Source organism: Salvelinus namaycush, chromosome 19 (assembly GCF_016432855.1).
Source record: "Salvelinus namaycush isolate Seneca chromosome 19, SaNama_1.0, whole genome shotgun sequence".
Classification (NCBI taxonomy): domain Eukaryota; kingdom Metazoa; phylum Chordata; class Actinopteri; order Salmoniformes; family Salmonidae; genus Salvelinus; species Salvelinus namaycush.
The window spans coordinates 12315358-12340102 of record NC_052325.1 but is presented as its reverse complement, the minus strand read 5'-3'; the positions used below and the strand labels follow the sequence as shown (position 1 = coordinate 12340102).

Sequence of the window (24745 nt, the reverse complement as noted above, 5' to 3'; positions counted from 1 at the left end):
GAGAGAGAGAGAGAGAGAGAGGGGGAGAGAGAGAGCACCAGACACAGAGGTAGAGTAAGAGCGATTCAAGGAGGAGATAGAGATGAAAAGCACTTGTTCAGCATTAAGGAGCCTCTCTTTCCTCTTGGCCATGAGGAGAGGAGACCTTAATAAGGATATCTGGCGTACAGAGTGTTTTTTTGGGAATGAGGAGTCTGAAGTCCCAGTAAAGGCAGAGTGGTTAGAGAAGGAAAGGAGGATTGTTCCCAGTGGTTAGAAAGACAGGTCCATGGAGAAAGAGAGTATCCAAGACAGTCCCAGTGTGGGTTCAGGTCCAGAACGGAGAGATCTGTACATCCAACAGGAAAAACCAGCTACCACCTGCTGCTATTAAAAAACGAAAGAGAGACAGACTTAGGGAGACTCAGAATAAATTGTTTATGGGTCTATTGACTAATATTGCACTGTAAGTGTGAGTTAATAGCATAAGATCGGTGATGCACAGTATATCCGATAGCATGAGGTTATGAAAGGGACAAAAACACAGTTCTGATTTTATAGACATGTGCTGCCCCCTTTTGGACCAATACTGAACTTTACATTTGAGATTTAGAGGCTAAAGTGCCTCTGAACACTTTCCTGGGGACCCTAAGGGCTCGGAGACACCAATAGCTTTTGATGGCCGAGAGTACTTAGCACGTCTGAAGGTAATTTAACAAACGAGTGTGAACCGATTTTACATGTAGAATCGCATGAACAATGTCGGCAGTTAGACATCTACAGCCGGTGCTCCATAAAACACAGCGTTCTGAACGATCGGCCGACGAATGCTAGATCCATATTCAGTGCGATGTGTGCGAGACTTAATGCTCTTTAATATTTAAATCTCTTGTACTTGTTTCTAGAATAGAGTGAATGCTTTGGTCCTGACATGGCTATTGGCACCAACGCAGATGTCAGTGAGGCCTTTGGCTTTCTCTGTAAAACTCAAGCTGGTTCAAGCCTGAATTAAAGCCTTTGAAACTTCATTAATTAATGGCTGGTTTCCTGACTGTCATTCATTTTTTCAAAGGCCAACAGCACCAGAGTGGGCCAACACCAGAGTCCAACATCAGTTAGACCAATATGATTAATTCATGCTAAACGGATGACACAAAGAGACGTGGCCACACAGCTGGGCACAGGGTTCTACCACAGTTATTTCTTCTAAGATGTGATTTGGATGAATCAAGCGTTCAAGAGGTGTATTGTTTCAATCTGGCTGTTGAAAATTGAGCAGTGTGGGAAGTAGGACTTTGGAAACTTGGAAAGGTCATTGGAGTCTATCAGAGAGAAGTGAACTACTAAGCTTTCTGGAGCAATCGCTAAGTACACCCACCTGTTTGACCTCACTAAGTGTTAAGTTCATGTTTTAAGTATCCCTATATTTCTGTTATTACAGTGCTATCACTCTGTTATTAGTACGCCTGCGCAGTAGTCTGACTGGAGATGGACCTGTCCTGAGTGTGATGGTGACTATGTACTGTGGTAATACGGTGAAGCAAACGTTGTTCAACTGGAGAATAGTCGTTGTGTCATTTCGAGTTAACATTGGTAGCAGAGGATGGTTTCTAACTACAATGTGCCACCTCGCTTCGACGAGAAGAGGTCGTATGAAAGTTGGAAAAATGTACTTGGAATCTGGACACGGGTTACTAATCTGGACGATAAAAAGCAAGCACTCGCGGTGGTATTATTGCTTGAGGGAAGAGCGAGAGATACAGCACTGGAAATATCCCTGGAGGATTTGAACAAGGATGACGGTATGGGAACTTTGATCAGAGCACTGGATTCTGTGTTTCTTAAAGAAGAGAAAGGCATATTCAAACTTTGACAGTGAGACATAGAGACATTTCGGTTGCAACGATGGACAACATAATTGATTTCGAACAGAGGTACAACAGGATGCGCAAGTAAAAGAAAGATTTTTGGTGAAAAGACGTCAGTCGGGCCAATAACATGGAATGCAAGTGAGTGACGCAGCATATTACACTGAGCAGCAGAGATAAGGCGCCCACAGGTCACGTTCTCAATACAACCAGACGAGGGCGCCATTGCCCGGCACAAATCCACTGGACAGGTATGGAAGGAGATCAAAATGTCAAAATGTTTGACTTCTGGTTCCAACCGCCATGTCTTTGTGAGACGCAGAGTAGGTGAACGGATTATCTCCGCATGTGTGGTTCCCACCGTGAAGCATGGAGGAGGAGGTGTGATGGTGTGGGGGTGCTTTGCTGGTGACACTGTCAGTGATTTATTTAGAATTCAAGGCACACTTGAATTTTACCCTCTCGGCAGTGGCCCGCAGACGCTTCTCCAGCTTGGGAAGCTCACAGTGCAGGTCGGCGTTATCACGCACCAACTGGAGAGAAGAGACAGGGTGGATATGAAGTTCTGTTATGTGTGTGTGTTTCAAGTTTCACGTTTTATTGTCACGTGCGCAGGTACAGTGAAATGCCTTTCTTGCCAGCTCTTTCCAAACTATGCAGTAATCGATATCAGAAGTACTATAAAATCAAGTAGAACAAAAACACACGAGAACTAGAAATAAGAAAAACATTTACCATATTTACAATGTGCAGAGATACTGGAGTGATAGAGGTAGATATGTATTGGGGTAAGGTGACTAGGCATCAGGATTTATGATAAACAGAGTAGCAGCAGCATATATGAGAATTGAATGTGAGTGTGTATGCTTGTGTATATAGTATGTATGAATGGGTGTACGTGTTATGTGTGTGTGTGTGTGTGTGTGTGTGTGTGTGTGTGTGTGTGTGTGTGTGTGTGTGTGTGTGTGTGTGTGTGTGTGTGTGTGTGTGTGTGTGTGTGTGTGTGTGTGTGTGTGTGTGTGTGTGTGTGTGTATGTATGTGTGTGTCGTACGTGTTTGTGGACCTTGGTAAGCTGCTCCAGGTTGTTCTCCAGGAAGGTGATCCTCTGTCTCTGAGCCAGGCGGCCCCCAGCCTCATCATTATCCATCTCTGCACTCTGATTGGACAGAAACAGGGAAGTGACTTCACACAACATACTTACTAAGTGAATTCCTTGCATAAAATAGGCTATGAACAAACCCCATCCAAGCACTTGCTTCACACAACTTACACATGAATAAATGTCAACATTCCCATATGGGACTTTAGTGTGAGAACAGACACATTCAGTAATTTCCTAAAGGAAACAACAGCCCAACACAAATCAGTAACAGCAAACACCGTGTCATCAAATACAGCCTGCGGCGCTTTACACTGTGAGACCAGAGTGATGTCACCTTCCCCAGCAGGGAGGGACACATCACAACTGCTGACATTTACAATACATGTCTGAAAAAGTGGTTTCTAAAGTCTACTTGTTTTGTGGTTTGCCTTCCTCTTCTGGTTTTAGATAGTGATGACACTGAACCAAACAACAGCCTGGTAGTTGTCAGCTGGTTTTAGATAGTGATGACACTGAACCAAACAACAGCCTGTTAGTTGTCAGCTGGTTTTAGATAGTGATGACACTGAACCAAACAACAGCCTGTTAGTTGTCAGCTGGTTTTAGATAGTGATGACACTGAACCAAACAACAGCCTGGTAGTTGTCAGCTGGTTTTAGATAGTGATGACACTGAACCAAACAACAGCCTGTTAGTTGTCTGCTGGTTTTAGATAGTGATGACACTGAACCAAACAACAGCCTGTTAGTTGTCAGCTGGTTTTAGATAGTGATGACACTGAACCAAACAACAGCCTGGTAGTTGTCAGCTGGTTTTAGATAGTGATGACACTGAACCAAACAACAGCCTGGTAGTTGTCAGCTGGTTTTAGATAGTGATGACACTGAACCAAACAACAGCCTGGTAGTTGTCAGCATAGAACCCTGGATAATATAAGGCATACAGCATGCCCACGAATGGGTGAATATGTGATAGTTTACAGAGTGGAAACATTGCAGCTGAGATTTACGGAGATTTCTCCCCCAAATAGCCTATCCTTCCTGTACTTACCATGCTGACGTGGGAGGTCAGCTCTTGGATGAAGAGCCTGCGCAGGTTGTGCAGGAGTCTGAAGCTCCTTGGCCTGGAGTAAGGGACAAATCTCTCATCGTCAATGAGTTCAACATCAATCAACACCTGAGATGTATTTTTTTTTAAAAGCCAGCACAAGTAACAGTCAGATTGACTACATTATGTTAACTCCACTCAGCACAGTGTCTCCTAGACCCTTCAGAACCTCCTTGGCCTGCTCTCGACATCTCATTCATGAAGCTACAGCAGAGACACGCAGAGGACTGATGGGGTTCTGACCATGTTATGACCCATCTGTACAGTCTAAGCCTGAGGGGTGGAGGGAGGGGTGGGGTGCTACTAAGCTGACATATGGAAATGTTTTAATAAGGTCATACCAAGGACCATTTAGCTATTGGATGTTGAATTTTAAGACCCCTTGAAGTATAAAAAAAAATGGTTTGATGAAACATTACATTTGGCCTTACTGCTATTAGCCCATACAAACGCATTGAATAACAGATAGTCCCCCCACAAAAATCTAAAGGAAGTTCGTCCTGAAGTGTCTGTTCTATATCTGAGAGATATAAAAAAGATCAGGAAACGATTTATTTTTGTTTTACTTCAGCCGAGTCCCAAGACGCGTGTGGGGGTTGTAGAGAACCCTGTCGTGTTCGTGAGAGTCACACCTTTCCATAGAGGGGTCATAATAGTTTTGTAGGCCAAACCGTTCAGATGCTACAGTGAGAAGACTGATTTTCGGGATGACAAACACTGCTTTAGCTCTGCCACCTTTCACTGCAGATGCGGAAGTGGTGGATTGAGACACATCCAATCTCTAGCTTAAATGAATTTTGATGGATATTTTTTTCTCATGCCAATTAGATTTCTGTGGGTCTGCAGAAATCGACTCTAGGGGGTTATGATTATGCTATGACCATGTCTGAGGAGAACCAAACACAACTGTGGTAGATACTGTAATAAATAGACTTGCACAATTTTCTGCAGTTGCTCGTCCTTCTGCTGCTCCTCAGCCTTCAGTTTGTCATAGACTGACTGCAGCTTCCTCTGTTCCAGCTGAAGGCCCTGGTTCAGACTAGAGGAGAGCAGATTGGTTGTTTACAGTAGAGTACAAATCAATGCTATACTGTACATGCCGTAATTATCTCCTGGGACTGTGTTCACTACCTGAAATGGGACTTGAAAAAGACCTGCAAACGAAACAAATAAAATCTCTCTTACTCCTTGAGCTCCTCCAGGACCCTCTGATTGTGGTCGATCTCGTCTCTGACGGGACAGCTGCTTCTGATGAACCTCTCTATGGTTCTCCATCTGTTCCTCTAGGGTCTTCTATAGGGTGCAGAAGGGAACACAGGGTCAAGGGTCAAGTTGAATTGATTTACCTTTCACAGGAATTTGAAGAGTGGGGGGAAAAAAGAAAGGGGGATGAAGGGGAGGGATGGGAGGAGGGGAGAGAGGGAGGATGAGAGAGAGAGATCTTTACCTTCATCCCTACTGCATCCTGCAGTTTGGTCAGGTACTCCTTCTGTTTATCCATCACATGCCCCTCCTTCATTTTGTCTGTGGAGACAAAGCAAGAGACATTGTTTGTTTTGTTCAAGTGACGTAATGATTGATGACAGGCTTGTTTGTGTTTGGGGGGTCTCTCTGCGTTTCTCAGCCTGTGTGTGTAGAGCCTAAACCTCCTCCACGAGGGAGTCCTGGGTCTCCTCTAACTGTCTCTTCTTCTGCTCTACGTTCTGCATGGAGTCTGTCAGAGACGTGATCTTAGCCCGGTGCTGCATGGAGGACCCCATCAGGCAGGGACAGGGTTAACAGCTGAGGAAAATAATGCTGACACTGTCTCACTTTCCAACCAAGCTGCATGAACACAATAGTCTACTGAATAAAGGAAAATATTATATTTTTTCAAGATATAGAAATGGATGTTAAATCCACTTCCTGGTTACCTGGGCGATGAGTAACTGACAGGAGGTCAGCTCCTTCTCATTGGCCTGCATCCTGCGGGAGGTGTCGGCCAGGGAGCTCTCCAGCTGCGGTTCACCAGAGACTTGACCTCTGACTTCATCTTACTGATGTAGAGACGAGCCATGGTGAACTCCTCCTCGATGACCTCATTCACCTCCATCATCTGAAGAGCAGAGAGATCAGGACTGAGTGTGTGTGTACGTGTGTACGTGTGTATGATTACCTGTTACAAACAGTTTATGTCTGTCTAAATAACAGTGTGTATATGTGTGTATGATTCTAATTGCGTAATTGTTTAATTGTGTGTCCTTACAGCCTTGAGGTCACTGGTGCCGATGATACCTCCTATCTCACTGAGGTCTCGGAGCAGTAGACTGAGAATCTCTGCTGCTCTCTTCTTATGATGACTACTGAGCTCCTGTAGACTGGTCAGCTCCCTCTGTAACCCCGCCAGAGTGGTCTGAGACACAGACAACATTGACAGATTTTAAAAAAAACATTAAAGAAAGGTAATCACTGATTTAAAAACCATTAAAGAAAGGTAATCACTGATTTTAAAAAACATTAAAGAAAGGTAATCACTGATTTAAAAAACCATTAAAGAAAGGAAATCACTGATTTAAAAACCATTAAAGAAAGGTAATCACTGCTTTAAAAACCATTAAAGGTAATCACTGCTTTAAAAACCATTAAAGAAAGGTAATCACTGCTTTAAAAAACATTTGTATTTGTATTTTTTATTGATCCCCCATTAGCTACTGCCAAGGCAACAGCTACTCTTCCTGTGGTCCAGCAAAATTAAGGCAGCTATACAATTTTAATAACATTACAATACATTCACAACAGATTTCACAACACATTAAGTGTGTGCACTCAGACCCCTACTCTACTACCACATACAGTACCAGTCAAAAGTTTGGACACACATTGTAGAATAATAGTGAAGACATCAAAACTGTGAAATAACACATATGGAATCATGTAGTAACCAAAAAAGTGTAAAAAGTTGCCCTGAAGTCCAACAAAACAGCCCCCCCAATCTTTTTATCATCAATTTCTCTCAGCCAATCATCAGTCATTTGGGAAAGGTATGCACTGCTTTAAAAAAAACATCAAGGAAAGGTAATTGCAGCTTTAAGGAAAGAACACTTGTATCTGATATCACTCACAGAGTAGGCAGCTTACTGAGTGACTAATTCTACTACTACATCATGTTCATAGCTTGCACTTTGCCAGAAGAAACAAAGCTCTACCAGATTTATATCTAATGCAGATACATTTCTGACCACTAGATGGCAATAAACACAAACTAAAAGTTTTGCACTCTAAAAACATGTACAGTGCATTCGGAAAGTTTTTAGACCCCTTGACGTTTTCACATTTTGTTAAGTTACAACCTTATTCTAAAATGTATTAAATATTTTTTTTCCCTCATCAATCTACCCCATAATGACAAAGGAAAAACTGTTTTTTAGATTTTTGCAAATGTATAAAAAAATAAATAATTGAAATATCACATTTACATAAGTATTCAGACCCTTTACTCAGCACTTTGTTGAAGCACCTTTGGCAGCGATTACAGCCTAGAGTCTTCTTGGGTATGACGATACAAGCCTGGCACACCTGTATTTGGGGAGCTTCTCCCATTCCTCTCTGCAGATCCTCTTAAGCTCTGTCAGGTTGGATGGGGAGCGTCACTGCAAATTTATTTTTAGGTCTCTCCAGAGATGTTCGATCGGGTTCAAGTCCGGGGTCTGCCTGGGCCACTCAAGGACATTCAGAGACTTGTCCCGAAGCCACTCCTGCATTGTCTTGGCTGCATGCTTAGGGTTGTTGTCCTGTTGGAAGGTGAACCTTCACCCCAGTCTGAGGTCCTGAGCACTCTGGAGCAGGTTTTCATCTCTTTGTACTTTGCTCCGTTCATCTTTGCCTTGATCCTGACTAGTCTCCCAGTCCCTGACGCTGAAAAACATCCACACAGCATGATGCTGCCACCACCATGCTTCACCGTAGAGATGGTCCCATGTTTCCTCCAGACGTAACGCTTGGCATTCAAGCCAAAGGCTTCAATCTTGGTTTCATCAGAGCAGAGAATCTTGTTTCTCATGGTCTGAGAGTCCTTTAGGTGCCTTTTGGCAACTTCAAGAGGGCTGTCATGTGCTTTTTACTGAGGAGTGGCTTCCGTCTGGCCACTCTACCATAAAGGCCTAATTGGTGGAGTGCTGCAGAGATGGTTGTTCTTCTGGAAGTTTCTCCCATCTCCACAGATGAACTCTGGAGCTCTGTCAGAGTGACCATCGGGTTCTTGGTCACCTCCTTGACCAATGCCCTTCTCCCCCGATTGCTCAGTTTGGCTGGTCGGCCAGCTCTAGGAAGAGTCTTGGTGGTTTGAAACTTCTTCCATTTAAGAATAATGGAGGCCACTGTGTTCTTGGGGACCTTCAATGCTGCAGACATTTTTTGGTACCCTTCCCCAGATCTGTGCCTCGACGCAATCCTGTCTCGGAGCTCTACAGACAATTCCTTCGACCTCATGGCTAGGTTTTTGCTCTGACATGCACTGTCAACTGTGGGACAGCTGTGTGCCTTTCCAAATAATGTCCAATCAATTGAATTTACCACAGGTGGACTCCAAACAAGTTGTAGAAACATCTCAAGGATGATCAATGGAAACAGGATGCACCTGAGCTCAATTTCAAGTCTCATATTAAAGGGTCTGAATACTTATGTTTTTTTTGTTTTTTTTACATATTTGCAAACATTTCTGAAAACCCGTTTTCACTTTGTCATCATGGTGTATTGTGTGTAGATTGATGAGGATTTTTTAGAATAAGGCTGTAAAGTAACAAAATGTGGAAAAAATTCAAGGGGTCTGAATACTTTCCGAATGCACTGTATGCCTTTGCTCAATGCACTAATTAAATGTAATGAAAACCTTGAATCTCATCAAGTTATACCATGTCAATCTATGATTACTACGGAATGTAGATGAAGGAGATGTGTTGTATAGTGTAGGATAAGCTTACCTCATCTAGATGAACGAGATGTGTTGTATAGGGTATGATAAGCTCACCTCATCTAGATGAAGGAGACGTGTTGTTTAGGGTAGGATAAGCTCACCTCATCTAGATGAAGGAGATGTGTTGTATAGGGTAGGATAAGCTCACCTCATCTAGATGAAGGAGACGTGTTGTTTAGGGTAGGATAAGCTCACCTCATCTAGATGAAGGAGATGTGTTGTATAGGGTAGGATAAGCTCACCTCATCTAGATGAAGGAGATGTGTTGTATAGGGTAGGATAAGCTCACCTCATCTAGATGAAGGAGATGTGTTGTATAGGGTAGGATAAGCTCACCTCATCTAGATGAAGGAGATGTGTTGTATAGGGTAGGATAAGCTCACCTCATCTAGATGAAGGAGATGTGTTGTATAGGGTAGGATAAGCTCACCTCATCTTGATTGATCATCTGCTCCTTGAACTTCTCTGCCCACTGGCTGTGTTGGTTGATCTCATCATCCTGAGATAGGAGCAAAGAAGAAAAAGATGTGGGGGGGATGAGACAGAAGGAGGGGGGAGGGAGCGGGGGAGGAGAGACGGGGGGAGAAATGGAATGACAGAGGCAGGAGGGAGAAAGGAGGGAGGAAGGGGGAGAGGGAGGAAGAGAAGGGGGAGGGAGGAGAGAGGGAGGGAGTGGTTAGAGTGATGGACCTCAACCAAACATGTACGTTGTGGGTTATGGAGAGGGACAGCAGGGACAGCAGGGACAGCAGGGACAGCAGGGACAGCAGGGACAGCACTGACAGATTTTAGCTCACTAAATGTGCCTACACATCCTTATCACATTCATCAACTGAGTGTGTGAGGAAAATGCACTAAATAAACTGTACAGAAACCTAGTTTAGAGGAGAATAATATCTGCTATCTGTGTCTACGATCCTTCCATTCCGTCTATTATGATTTGTTACTTGTATTGAAAAGCGCTATACAAATAAAGTTATTATTATTATAAATACAACACATCCTAGCACAAACCACTAACATTTCTACAGGATCCAGGGATATATTGGGACATGATTAAAGTGACAGGTGATGAGGCAACTTCTCAGGGATTGGTGTCCCGTCAACAGGACAGTTGTAAATCATGCAGCCGGTTATGTCAAGATCACAGATTTTAGAGAAACAACAAATGTCGGTACATATAAGTGTCTTATATCGGCTGAAAGCTTAAATTCTTGTTAATATAACTGCACTGTCAAATTTACAGTAGCTATTACTGCGAAAAAATGACATGTTATTGTTTTAGGAGAGCTCCTAACAACAAAATACTTTTTTCAATGCAATAGGTTTGATACATTCACCTTTGAAGGTAAAATGTGTACTTACATTCTGAAATCTTGGTCTGATTTATCATCCAAAGGATCCCAGAGATAACAGTGTCGTTTTGTTAGATAAAATCATTTTTTATATCCTAAAAAGGTCCATATAGCATGCACGATCGATTTTGTATTTCCACTCGCTCAATTTGCAAAGAAAGGAATCTAGAAAAATCGCACCCTAAATGTTGTTTGAACGAGTCAAATACCGTTCGTCTCTATTCCTCAGAGATCCTAGAAGGTAACAAGACTTCACTATTTCATTAGGGTTGTAGTATATCCTATAGGACACCATATTTGGTCAGAGAGCGACGCCTTCATGGCACGCAGATGACGCGGGTGGCCATCACTTGAAGGACTGTATTTTTGTCAAATAAGCACCAATCGGGGTCAAACAAAGCTAGCTAGATAGCCGGAACCCCGCCTCGGTCGCAAAATGTAGGCGCTAACCTTTTGCGACAGCAGGCCTTTTCCTTTTGGACACAACGTATAAGAATATTCAGAGTTATGAAGTTATGAAAACTGGTTGTTTTGCAAATGTTGAACTTATAATATGGCTACTAATACTTGGAAAGCTAAATCAAAGTCCAAGTATACAGATTTGACGATATTCTTGCAGAAAAATGGAATATGAATGTGAATGTCCCCTTCACGATTTGCCCAAATGTACCTGGGGACTTAGTATTCTTGTTCACAAATTTTTCAAGTTATCCATCTGAAACTTTGCACATACACTGCTGCCATCTTGTGGACACTATCGGAATTACAACCAGAGTGATGGCTATAACTATGACCTTTCTCTTGCATTTCAAAGATGGTGGTAGAAAAAGACCGGTTGGTTTTTTCTTTGTATTTTCTTCTACCAGATCTAATGTGTTATATTCTCCTACATTCACATTTCCACAAACTTCAAAGTGTTTCCTTTCAAATAGTACCAAGAATATGCATATCGTTGCTTCAGGTCCTGAGCTACAGGCAGTTAGATATGGCGAAAATTGAAAAAAAGGGGACTATCCCTAATAACCTCCGACCGTGTCGACCAGCCAAACACCACCACACTCTGAAATAATCAACACCACACATAATCGTCTCAGAGCAGAAAGGAGGGATGAGGCTGTCCTGGCAGCTCTCATGTAGACCCTGAGATAAGACAGGAAAGCGAGGGATGGGGTTGTGGGGAGAAGGGTGGAGGTAGAGTTACGAGAGGACAGAGACAGTGGGGAGGAGGGGGGAGGTAGAGTTACGAGAGGACAGAGAGAGTGGGGAGGAATAGTTACGAGAGGACAAAGCGAGTGGGGAGGAGGGGGGAGGAAGAGTTACGAGAGGACAGAGAGGGTGGGGAGGAAGAGTTACGAGAGGACAAAGCCAGTGGGGAGGAGGGGGGAGGTAGAGTTACGAGAGGACAGAGAGAGTGGGGAGGAGGGGGAGGTAGAGTTACAGGAGGACAGAGAGAGTGGGGAGGAGGGGGAGGTAGAGTTACAGGAGGACAGAGAGAGTGGGGAGGAGTGTCTGTCGCGGTGTCGGTGTCTGTAGCGGTGTCTCTGTATGTAGCTGTGTCTGTAGCTGTGTATGTAGCTGTGTCTGTCGCTCTTGCTGTGTCGATGTATGTAGCTGTGTCTGTGTATGTAGCATGTCTGTAACTATCTGTGTATGTAGCTGTGTCTGTAACTGTGTCTGTGTATGTAGCGTGTCTAACTATCTGTGTCTGTAGCTTTGTCTGTAACTGTGTCTGTGTATGCAGCTGTGTCTGCAGCTGTAGCTGTGTATGTAACTGTGTCTGTGTATGTAGTGTGTCTGTAACTATCTGTGTATGTAGCTGTGTCTGTAGCTTTGTCTGTAACTGTGTCTGTGTATGCAGCTGTGTCTGCAGCTGTAGCTGTGTATGTAACTGTGTCAGTGTCTGTAGCGGTGTCTGTAGCTGCATTGGTGTATGTGGCGGTGTCTGTGCCTGTAGCTGTGTCTGTTGCTGTGTAGGTAAATGTGTATGTGTCTGTTGATGTGTATGTGGCGGTGTCTGTAGCTGGGTATGTGTCTGTGTATGTAGCTGTTTCTGTCTGTAGCGGTGTATGTAGCGGTGTCTGTAGTTGTGTCTGTAACTATATGTGTATGCTGCTGTGTCTGTAACTGTGTCTGTGTATGTAGCTGTAGCTGTGTATGTAGCTGTGCCTGTGTTTGTAGTTGTGTCTGTAGCAGTGTCTGTGGCTTTGTCTGTAGCGGTGCCTGTGTATGTGGCTGTGTCTGTAGTTGTTTATGTAGCAGTGTCTTTGGCTGTGCTGGCGTCTGAAGCTGTGCCGGTGTCTGTAGCTGTGTCGGTGCCTGTAGCTGTGTCTGTAGCTGTGTCTGTAGCTGTGTCGGTGTCTGTGTCGGTGTCTGTGGCTGTGTCGGTGTCTGTAGCTGTGTCGGTGTCTGTAGCTGTGTCGGTGTCGGTGTCTGTAGCTGTGTCGGTGTCTGTAGCTGTGCCGGTGTCTGTAGCTGTGTCGGTGTCTGTAGCTGTGTCGGTGTCTGTAGCCGTGTCGGTGTCTGTAGCTGTAGCTGTGTCGGTGTCTGTCGCTGTGTCGGTGTCTGTAGCTGTGTCGGTGTCTGTAGCTGTCTGTAGCTGTGTCGGTGTCTGTAGCTGTGTCGGTGTCTGTAGCTGTGGCTGTGTCGGTGTCTGTCGCTGTGTCGGTATCTGTAGCTGTGTCGGTGTCGGTGTCTGTAGCTGTGTCGGTGTCTGTAGCTGTGTCGGTGTCTGTAGCTGTAGCTGTGTCGTGTCTGTAGCTGTGTCGGTGTCTGTAGCTGTAGCTGTGTCGGTGTCTGTCGCTGTGTCGGTGTCTGTAGCTGTGGCTGTGTCGGTGTCTGTCGCTGTGTCGGTGTCTGTAGCTGTGTCGGTGTCGGTGTCTGTAGCTGTGTCGGTGTCTGTAGCTGTGTCGGTGTCTGTAGCTGTGTCGGTGTCTGTAGCTGTGTCGGTGTCTGTAGCTGTGTCGTTGTCTGTAGCTATGTCGGTGTCTGTAGCTGTGCCGTTGTCTGTAGCTATGTCGGTGTCTGTTGCTGTGTCTGTCTATGTAGCTATGTCTGTCTATGTAGCTGTGTCGGTGTCTGTAGCTGTGTCTGTCGTTGGGTCGATGTCTGTAGCTGTGCCGGTATCTATAGCTGTGTCTGTATGTAGCTGTGTCTATATCTGTAGCTGTTTCTGTGTCTGTAGCTGTTTCTGTGTCTGTAGCTGTGTCTAATCTACAATGCAGTGTCTGAATGTGTTATCTTAGCTGAGCTCACCCAGAGAGAGAGAGAGCGAAAAGACACTTTCAGTCAGAAATGATGGGTAACTGTGGCAACAGTCCGTCCATCTGCACCATCAGCTAATGCAGTATGCTCTGGTGGGTGACACAGCTAGAATGTTATGTGGCATTCCATCTCTCTCCACACTCCCTCCCTTTTGGTTCCAGGTCGAACCCTTTAAAGTTAAATGTAGAACCAAAAAGGGTTATCCTATGGGGACAGCCAAATAACCCTTTTGGAACTGTTTTTTGTAAGAGTGTAGCCTCCACAATGGAGAACTCTGACCATAATGGTCTTCACATGTGGAAGGGGTAAACAGTGTCACCCATTTGGGAGAATCAACAATCTGTTTGCATTATTATACATTATTTTGCAATGCAAATTGGAGATACACTATATATATATATAAAAGTATGTGGACAACCCTTCAAATGAGTGCATTCGGCTGTTGCTGACAGGTGTATAAAATTGAGCACACAGCCATGCAATCTCCATAGACAAACATTGTCAGTAGAATGGCCTTACTGAATTATTTTTCTTTGAAGAGCTCAGTGACTTTCAACGTGGCACTGTCATCCAACAAATCAGTTCTTCAAATTTCTGCCCTGCTAGAGCTGCCCCGGTAAACTGTAAGTTCTGTTATTGTGAAGTGGAAACGTCTAGGAGCAGTGGGAACGCATTTTCTGGAGGGATGAATCACGCTTCACAATCTGGCAGTCTGACGAACGAATCTGGGTTTGACGGAAGCCAGGAGAACGCTACCTGACCCAATGCATAGTGCCAGCTGTAAAGTTTGGTGGAGGAAGAATAATGGTCTGGGGCTGTTTTACATGGTTCGGGTAAGGCCCCTTAGTTCCAGTGAAGGGAAATATTAACCCTACAGCATACAAGACATTCTAGATGATTCTGTGTTTCCAACTTTGTGGCAACAGTTTGGGGAAGGCCTTTCCTGTTTCAACATGACAATGCCCCAGTCCACAAAACAAGGTCCATACAGAAATGGTTTGTCGGTGTGGAAGCACTTGACTGGCCTGCACAAAGCCCTGACCTCGACCCCATCGAACACCTTTGGGAGGAATTGGAACGCCAACTGCGAGCCGGGCCTAATCGCCCAACATCAGAGCCGGGCCTAATCGGCCAACATCAGAGCCGGGCCTAATCGCCTAGCATCAGAGCCGGGCCTAATCGCCCAACATCAGTGACCTCAATAATGCTCTTGTGACTGAATGGAAGCAAGTTCCCACAGCAATGTTCCAACATCAAGTTGAAGCCTTCCCAGAAGAGTGGAGGCTGTTATAGCAGCAAAGGGGGGACCAGCTCCAAATGAATGCCCATGATTTTGGAATGAGATGTTCGACGAGCAGGTGTCCACATACTTTTGGTGATGTAGTGTATATGTTTCATTTATATCAACCACAATCTCAAAAATACAAAAGTACTGTATAAAAGGAGGCAAGTCTGCACAGCAGGTTGCTGGCTGACTAATGAGTACTGAGAGGAGGGCCGTGATCACGGCTACAAATCCAGCATCCAGAAAGTATATCATGATGAACATCCTGTTGTTGAAAACACAACAAGACTACATATGTCAGTTTGTTTGACAGACAACCTCTATCCAGGTCAGAACAGAACCCAGCCCAAACTGAGATGACAAATTGCCTGCTGCTTAAAACATCAACCAACCTATTTATTCTAACAAGGATTTTATTTGGGAAAAACAAAGCTTGCAAAGGGGGAATAATCAGTGAGTAAATGAGAAAACTGGAAACAGAATGCATGAACGGATGAGTGGTTTTGGAAAACATCTCCAGTCCTCATCTTACCGTATTAGTGAAGCCTATTCTACACGTGTTCAGTGGCCAGGATGAACAAAACCCCTCTGGGTCATCCACAGATCTTCTATATGACTTTCATTACAACAGTTTCATCAAATTAAAACAACGTTTCATCAGTAACAATGTTGGTTTATCTAAACACATCCCCTACAACCCCATGACCTCTGACTGTCGGTGAAGACCTTAGCGTTCATAGGACAGAAGAAGGTGGGAGATGTGTGGAAACAGTTTCTGATGCTTCCAGAGAAGGTTGTGCAGTAGAGTAACTGAGTTCACAATATATTCAATATATTCACCGGGCTTGCAGTCGAGATGTACTCATCAGAATTCTAGTCTCGTTAGACCATAATTGCTAAAGCTCCTCCGCTTTCGTTTGTGCTCTCTCTGTCTCTCTACATTTTTCTCAAGTCTCTCTCTCTCTCTCTCTCTCTATCTCTCTCTCTCTCTCTCTCTCTCACTCACTCCCTTTCTTTGTTACCTTTTCTCCAGCGTTTGAGCTCGGTCTCCAGTTTCTGGATCATGTATTTCAGGCCTTTGGTCTTCTCCTTCTCCTTCTCGTACTTCTTCTTCCACTCCTCAGCTGTCAGCTCCTGGTTCACTGACACTGTGTTCTTAATGGTTGTAGCTCTGCAACATAGAGAGAGAGAGCGAGAGAGAATGAAAGAGCGAGAGAAGAGTGTGAAAATGAAAGAGAGAGAGAGAGTCAGCGGTACAACTGAATGATGCATTCATTTAACCAAACCCCTCTGAATATGAATGTAAGCAGTGTTTATGTAATGAAGGTCAAAGGTTTGAACATCCTTGAACTGTTTTTTTGTTACACTAATGACAACACAGCAGTAATCAATGTCAAATATATGTATATCACCCTCTGTTAGGTTGAACAGCAACATCGACACAAGGTCACAGCTGATCCACAGACTCATTACAGATCTCATCTCTATTTGAACAAATAAATTCACACTTGCAGACTGACTAAAAAAGATACCAGACCACCAACATTCCTCCATCCCCTCCCTCAGAGATCCAGAGCCACAACAGTGTGTATTCTGAGCTCTGATCTCTGTCCGTAATGTGATGTGGTGTGTACAGTGTGTGTATTCTGAGCTCTGATCTCTGTCCGTAATGTGATGTGGTGTGTACAGTGTGTGTATTCTGAGCTCTGATCTCTGTCCGTAATGTGATGTGGTGTGTACAGTGTGTGTATACTCAGTGATGGCCTCTGTCCAAACATGAGGGTGGACCATCAACTAGATTCAAGGATCATCAACTAGATTCAGCAGTGATATCCAATTGGTAGTTACAGTCTTGTCCCATCGCTGAAACTCCCCTATGGACTCAGGAGAGGCGAAGGTCGAGAGCCATGCCTCCTCCGAAACATGACCCTGTCAAGCCGCACTGCTTCTTGACACACTGCTCGCTTAACCCGGAAGTCAGCCGCACCAATGTGTTAGAGGAAACACCGTCCAGCTGGCAACCGAAGTCAGTTTGCAGGCGCCGGGCCCGCAACAAGGAGTCGCTATGGCGCAATGGGACAAGGAAATCCCAGCCGGCTAAACCCTCCACTAACCTGGACGATGCTGGGCCAATTGTGCACTGCCTCATGGGTCTCTCGGGCAAGGCCAGCGGTGACACAGCCTGGGATTGAACCCAGGTCTGTAGTGAAACCTCAAGCACAGCGATGCAGTGCCTTAGACCGCGTCGCAACTCAAGAGGCCCCCAGAACATAATTACAAATAATTTGTAGACTGCAAATTGACCGCAAGAAGTGCAAACAGATAGAACATTTGACTAAAACATAAGCATTTCAAACCTTGCTTACATTTGTATATGATCACGTGTCTCTCTATTATGCATGGGAATACTTGGGAACAGATTACCAAAATGAAAATCACTTTGAGCTGATTTACTGGTGTTTTTATAGTATTTAATGTCCAACAATGAAAAAAACAAACATTATATACAGTGCCTTGCAAAAGTATTAATGCCCTTGACGTTTTTCCTATTTTGTTGCATTACAACCTGTAATTTAAATGGATTTATATTTGGATTTCATGCAATGGACATACACAAAATTGTCCAAATTGGTGAAGTGAAAAAAATAACTTGTTTAAAATTTTTTAAAAAAAATTAAAAAAAGTGGTGCGTGAATATGTAGTCACCCCCTTTGCTATAAAGCCCCTAAATAAGATCTGGTGCAACCAATTACCTTCAGAAGTCACATAATTAGTTAAATAAAGTCCACCAGTGTGCAATCTAAGTGGCACATGATCTGTCACATGATCTCAGTATATATACATGCTACGTCCGTTGTTGGAATGAGACCAAGGCGCAGCGTGGTAAGCGTACATCTTTCTTTATTTTGATGAACACCAAAAAAACACCAAAAGATAAACGAACGTAACGTTCTGCAGGCTACACAGTAACTGTACAAAAACAAGATCCCACAATCTAAGGTGGGAAAAAGGGCTGCCTAAGTATGATCCCCAATCAGAGACAACGATAAACAGCTGCCTCTGATTGGGAACCATACTAGGTCAACAAATAAATAGAAACATAGATTGCCCACCCAAGTCACACTCTGACCTAACCAAATAGAGAATAAAAAAGGCTCTCTAAGGTCAGGGCGTGACAATACACCTGTTCTGAAAAGGCCCCAGAGTCTGCAACACCACTAAGCAAGGGGCACCATGAAGGCCAAGGAGCTCGCCAAACAGTACAGATTGGGGTTGGGTTATAAAAAAATATCAGAAACTTTGAACATCCCACGGAGCACCATTAAATCCATTATTAAAAAATGGAAAGAATATGGCACCACAACAAACCTGCCAAGAGAGGGCCGCCCACCAAAACTCACAGATCAGGCAAGGAGGGCATTAATCAGAGAAGCAACAAAGACACCAAAGATAACCCTGAAGGAGTTGCAAAGCTCCACAGCGGAGATTGGAGTATCTGTCCATCATGGAAAACGCTATGTCTGGCGCAAACCCAACACCTCTCATCACCCCGAGAACACCATCCCCACAGTGAAGCATGGTGGTGGCAGTATCATGCTGTAGGGATGTTATTCATCAGCAGTGACTGGGAAACTAGTCAGAATTTAAGGAATGATGATGGCGCTAAATACAGGGAAATTCCTGAAGGAAACCTGTTTCAGTCTTCCAGAGATTTGAGACTTCGACGGAGGTTCACCTTCCAGCAGAACAATGACCCTAAGCATACTACTAAAGCAACACTTGAGTGGTTTAAGGGGAAATATTTAAATGTCTTGGAATGGCCTAGTCAAAGCCCAGACCTCAATCCAATTGAGAATCTGTGGTATGACTTAAAGATTGCTGTACACCAGCAGAACCCATCCAACTTGAAGGAGCTGGAGCAGTTTTGCTTTGAAGAATGGGCAAAAATCCCAGTGGCTAGATATGCCAAGCTTATAGACACATACCCCGAGACTTGCAGCTGTAATTGCTGCAAAAGTTGACTCTAGAAAGTATTGACTTTGGGGGGGTGAATAGTTATGCATGCTCAAGTAATTTGTTTTGGTCTTATTTCTTGTTTTCTTCACAATAAAAAAATATTTTGCATCTTCAAATTTGTAGGCATAAATCAAATGATACAAACCCCTCAAAAATACATTTTAATTCCAGGTTTAAGGCAACAAAATAGGAAAAATGCCAAGGGGGTGAATACTTTCGCAAGCCACTGTATATATAAACTCAACAAAAAATGAAACGTCCTCTCACTGTCAACTGCGTTTATTTTCAGCAAACTTAACATGTGTGAATATTTGTATGAAAATAACAAGATTCAACAACTGAGACATAAACTGAACAAGTTCCACAGACATGTGACTAACAGAAATTAAATGTGTCCCTGTACAAATGTGGGGGGGATCAAAATCAAAAGTAACAGTCAGTATCTGCTGTGGCCACCAGCTGCAATAAGTACTGCAGTACATCTCCTCCTCATGGACTGCACCAGATTTGCCAGTTATTGCTGTGAGATGTTACCCCACTCTTCCACCAAGGCACCTGCAAGTTCCCGGACACTTCTGGGGGGGAACGGCCCTAGCCCTCACCCTCCGATCCAACAGGTCCCAGATGTGCTCAATGGGATTGAGATCCGGGCTCTTTGCTGGCCATAGCAGAACACTGACATTCCTGTCTTGCAGGAAATCACGCACAGAACGAGCAGTATGGCTGGTGGCATTGTCATGCTGGAGGGTCATGTCAGGATGAGCCTGCAGGAAGGGTACCACATGAGGGAGGAGGATGTCTTCCCTGTAACACACATCGTTGAGATTGCCTGCAGTGACAACAAGCTCAGTCCGATGATGCTGTGACCCACCGCCCCAGACTATGACGGACCCTCCACCTCCAAATCAATCCCGCTCCAGAGTACAGGCCTCGGTGTAACGCTCATTCCTTCGACGATAAATGCGAATCCGACCATCACCCCCGGTGAGACAAAACCGCGACTCGTCAGTGAAGAGCACTTTCTGCCAGTCCTGTCTGGTCCAGCGACCGTGGGTTTGTGCCCATAGGCGACGTTGTTACCGGTGGTGTCTGGTGAGGACCTGCCTTACAACAGGCCTACAAGCCTTCAGTGCAGCCTTTCTCAGCCTATTGTGGACAGTCTGAGCACTGATGGAGGGATTGTGCGTTCCTGGTGTAACTCAGACAGTTGTTGTTGCCATCCTGTCATTAATTGTTTATGGTTCATTGAACAAGCATCGGAAACAGTGTTTAAACCCTTTACAATGAAGATCTGTGAAGTTATTTGGATTTTTACGAAATATCTTTGAAAGACAGGGTCCTGAAAAAGGGACGTTTCTTTTTTTGCTGAGTTTATATACACTGAGTATACCAAACATTAGGAAAACCTTACTAATATTGAAAACTAAATTCGTCAACGAATGGGCTCTACAAGGTGTTGAAGCATTGCACAGGGATGCTGGCCCATGTTGACTCCAATGCTTCCCACAGATGTGTGAAGTTGGCTTGATGTCTTTTGGGTGATGGACCATTCTTGATGCACAAGGGAAACTGTTGAGCGTGAAAAACCCAATAGTGTTGTAGTTCTTGACATAAACCGGTGCACCTGGCACCTACTACCATACCCCGTTCAAAGGCACATAAATATTTTGTCTTGCCCCCTCTGAATGGCACACATACACAATCCATGTAACAATTGTCTCAAGGCTTAAAAATCCTTCTTTAACCTTCATCTACACTGGTTGAAGTGGATTTAACAAGTGACATCAATAAGGGATCATAGCTTTCACCTGAATTCACCTGGTCAGTCTATGTCATGGAAATAGCAGGTGTTCTTAATGTTTTGTACACTCAGTGTATATTTGTATTTATTATGGATCCCCATTAACTGCTGCCAAGGCAGTAGCTACTCTTCCTGGGGTCCAGAAACATTAAGGCAGATATATACAATCAACAATATTACATGAAATTACATTTCATAACACTTTTCACAACACATTGTGTGCCCTCAGGCCACTACTCTGCTACCACATATCTACAATACAAAATCCATGTGTGTATAGAGTACATGTGTTAGCATGTGTATGTGTGTTTGTGCGTGTGTATCTCTTCACAGTCCCAGCTGTTCCATAAAGTGTATTTTTATCAGTTTTTTCAATCTGATTCTACTGCTTGCATCAGTTATCTGATGTGGAATAGAGTTCCATGTAGTCATGGCTCTATATATTACTGTGCGCCTCACTACCAGCCAGATCCACCAGGTAGACTTCTCACCTTCTCATTACCAGCCAGATCCACCAGGTAGACTTCTCACCTTCTCATTACCAGCCTGATCCACCAGGTAGACTTCTCACCTTCTCATTACCAGCCAGATCCACCAGGTAGACTTCTCACCTTCTCATTACCAGCCAGATCCACCGGGTAGACTTATCACCACCAGCCAGATCCACCAGGTAGACTTCTCACCTTCTCACTACCAGCCAGATCCACCAGGTAGACTTCTCACCTTCGCATTACCAGCCAGATCTACCAGGTAGACTTCTCACCACCAGCCAGATCCACCAGGTAGACTTCTCACCTTCTCATTACCAGCCAGATCCACCAGGTAGACTTCTCACCACCAGCCAGATCCACCAGGTAGACTTCTCACCTTCTCACTACCAGCCAGATCCACCAGGTAGACTTCTCACCTTCTCATTACCAGCCAGATCCACCAGGTAGACTTCTCACCACCAGCCAGATCCACCAGGTAGACTTCTCACAACCAGCCAGATCCACCAGGTATACTTCTCACCTTCTCATTACCAGCCAGATCCACCAGGTAGACTTCTCACCTTCTCCCTACCAGCCTGATCCACCAGGTAGACTTCTCACCACCAGCCTGATCCACCAGGTAGACTTCTCACCACCAGCCTGATCCACCAGGTAGAATTCTCACCACCAGCCAGATCCACCAGGTAGACTTCTCACCACCAGCCTGATCCACCAGGTAGACTTCTCACCTTCTCATTACCAGCCTGATCCACCAGGTAGACTTCTCACCTTCTCATTACCAGCCTGATCCACCAGGTAGACTTCTCACCACCAGCCAGATCCACCAGGTAGACTTCTCACCTTCTCACTACCAGCCAGATCCACCAGGTAGACTTCTCACCTTCTCATTACCAGCCAGATCCACCAGGTAGACTTCTCACCACCAGCCAGATCCACCAGGTAGACTTCTCACCTTCTCACTACCAGCCAGATCCACCAGGTAGACTTCTCACCTTCTCATTACCAGCCAGATCCACCAGGTAGACTTCTCACCTTCTCATTACCAGCCTGATCCACCAGGTAGACTTCTCACCTTCTCATTACCAGCCTGTTCCACCAGGTAGACTTCTCACCTTCTCATTACCAGCCTGATCCACCAGGTAGACTTCTCACCTTCTCATTACCAGCCAGATCCACCAGGTAGACTTCTCACCACCAGCCAGATCCACCAGGTAGACTTCTCACCTTCTCACTACCAGCCAGATCCACCAGGTAGACTTCTCACCTTCTCATTACCAGCCTGATCCACCAGGTAGACTTCTCACCTTCTCATTACCAGCCTCATCCACCAGGTAGACTTCTCACCTTCTCCCTACCAGCCTGATCCACCAGGTAGACTTCTCACCACCAGCCTGATCCACCAGGTAGACTTCTCACCACCAGCCTGATCCACCAGGTAGACTTCTCACCACCAGCCAGATCCACCAGGTAGACTTCTCACCACCAGCCTGATCCACCAGGTAGACTTCTCACCTTCTAATTACCAGCCTAATCCACCAGGTAGACTTCTCACCTTCTCATTACCAGCCTGATCCACCAGGTAAAGTTTTTGACAGCTTCAGTTCTATCTCTATGTTCTCCTGCTTGATGTTGATCAGGAAGATGTTGTGACTGCGAGAACTGTGCTCATTCATGTCTGTGTGGACAAATAAACAGCAGCACAACATTTGAGTGGTAGCACAGAAAATGGGCAGTCTTTTGCTGAATCACTGGATATCAAATGTAGCTCAAATGTATTTATTCATTAAATGTGTGATTCCAGAGGAAAAGAGAAGCACTTACTTGTAACAGCCACGTGACTATTGGACTTTCCCTCATCGATGACATCCATAACCTCTTCTGGACTGGACACAAAGCGGTCCGTACAGCCCTGTGTGTGTAAATGGGAATGAGTGTGAAGCTGAGGTAAATGTTGCATCAGAACCACAATATTGTGGGGTATTTACCAGAAATATTATTTACTGTGCTTAGTGAATGAACAATAATATTATCAACAGTTTAAATAATTTCTGTTTAGAGCACTTTAGCAACAGAGATTGGATACCCACCTTAACATAGGGCACCTTGTTTTTGTCCTCATGCACCACCAGGTTGGTCTTTGACACTGAAAAATAAAAATGGCAAAAAATATTTAAATCAGAATTGTCCACCTCACTTTTCAGAAATCCAAACTTTATTAAAACTAGAAAGTCTTTACTCACCATCCAATAAGTCTCTGATTTTGTCTAAGTAGATTTCAAAGTAGGAGACGTATAAAGACACAACATACACTATATTTACAAAAGTATGTGGACACCACTTCAAATTAGTGGAGTCGGCTATTTCAGCCACACCTGTTGCTGACAGGTGTATAAAATTGAGGACACAGCCATGCGCTCTCCATAGACAAACATTGGCAAAATAATGGCCTTACTGAAGCGCTCAGTGCCTTTCAACGTGGCACCGTCATAGGATGCCACTTTTCTTCAAATTTCTGCCCTGCTAGGGCTGCCCTGGTCAACTGTAAGTGTGGTTATTGTGATGTGGAAATGTCTAGGAACAACAATGGCTCAGCCGCGAAGTGGTAGGCCACACAAGCTCACAGAACGGGACCGCCAAGTGCTGAAGCGTGTAGAGCGTAAAAATTGTCTGTCCTCGGTTGCAACACTCACTACCAAATTCCAAACTGCCTCTGGAAGCAGCGCAAGAACAAGATGTGTTCGTCAGGGGCTTCATGAAATGGGTTTCCATGGCTGAGCAGCCGCACACAAGCCTAAGATCACCATGCGCAATGCCAAGTGTCGGCTGGAGTGGTGTAAAGCTCACCGCCATTGGACTCTGGAGCAGTGGAAACGCGTTCTCTGGAGTGATGAATCATGCTTCACCATCTGACACTCTGACGGATGAATATGGGTTCGGCAGATGCCAGGAGAACGCTACCTGCCTGAATGCATAGTGCCAACTGTAAAGTTTGGTGGAGGAGGAATAATGTTCTGGGGCTGTTTTTCATGGTTCGGGCCACGCCCCTTAGTTCCAGTGAAGGGAATTCTTAAAGCCACAGCAGACAATGACATTCTAGATGATTCTGTGCTACCAACTTTGTGGGGAAGGCCCTTTCCTGTTTCAGCATGACAATGCCCCACTGCACAAAGCGAGGTCCATACAGAAATGATTTGTTGAGATTGGTGTGGAAGAACTTTATTGGCCTGCAGAGCCCTGACCTCAACCCCATCGAAGACCTTTGGGATGAATTGGAACTCCGACTGCGAGCCAGGCCTAATCGCCCAACATCAGTGCCCAACCTCACTAATGCTCTTATAGCTGAATGGAAGCAAGTCCCTGCAGCAATGTTCCAACATCTAGTGGAAAGCCTTCAAAGAAGAGTGGAAGCTGTCATAGCAGCAAAGCGGGGACCAGCTCCATATTAATGTCCACGATTTTGGAATGTGATGTTCGACAAGCAGGTGCCTACATACTTTTGGTCATGTAGTGTATATCACACACTGCAT

At 44.6% G+C, this 24745-nt stretch overlaps 1 pseudogene; it reads right to left on the bottom strand.

Moving 5' to 3' along the window:
- Positions 1-2272: 2272 nt before the first annotated feature.
- Positions 2273-24745, bottom strand: part of LOC120063692 — a 35310-nt pseudogene continuing 12837 nt past the window's right edge.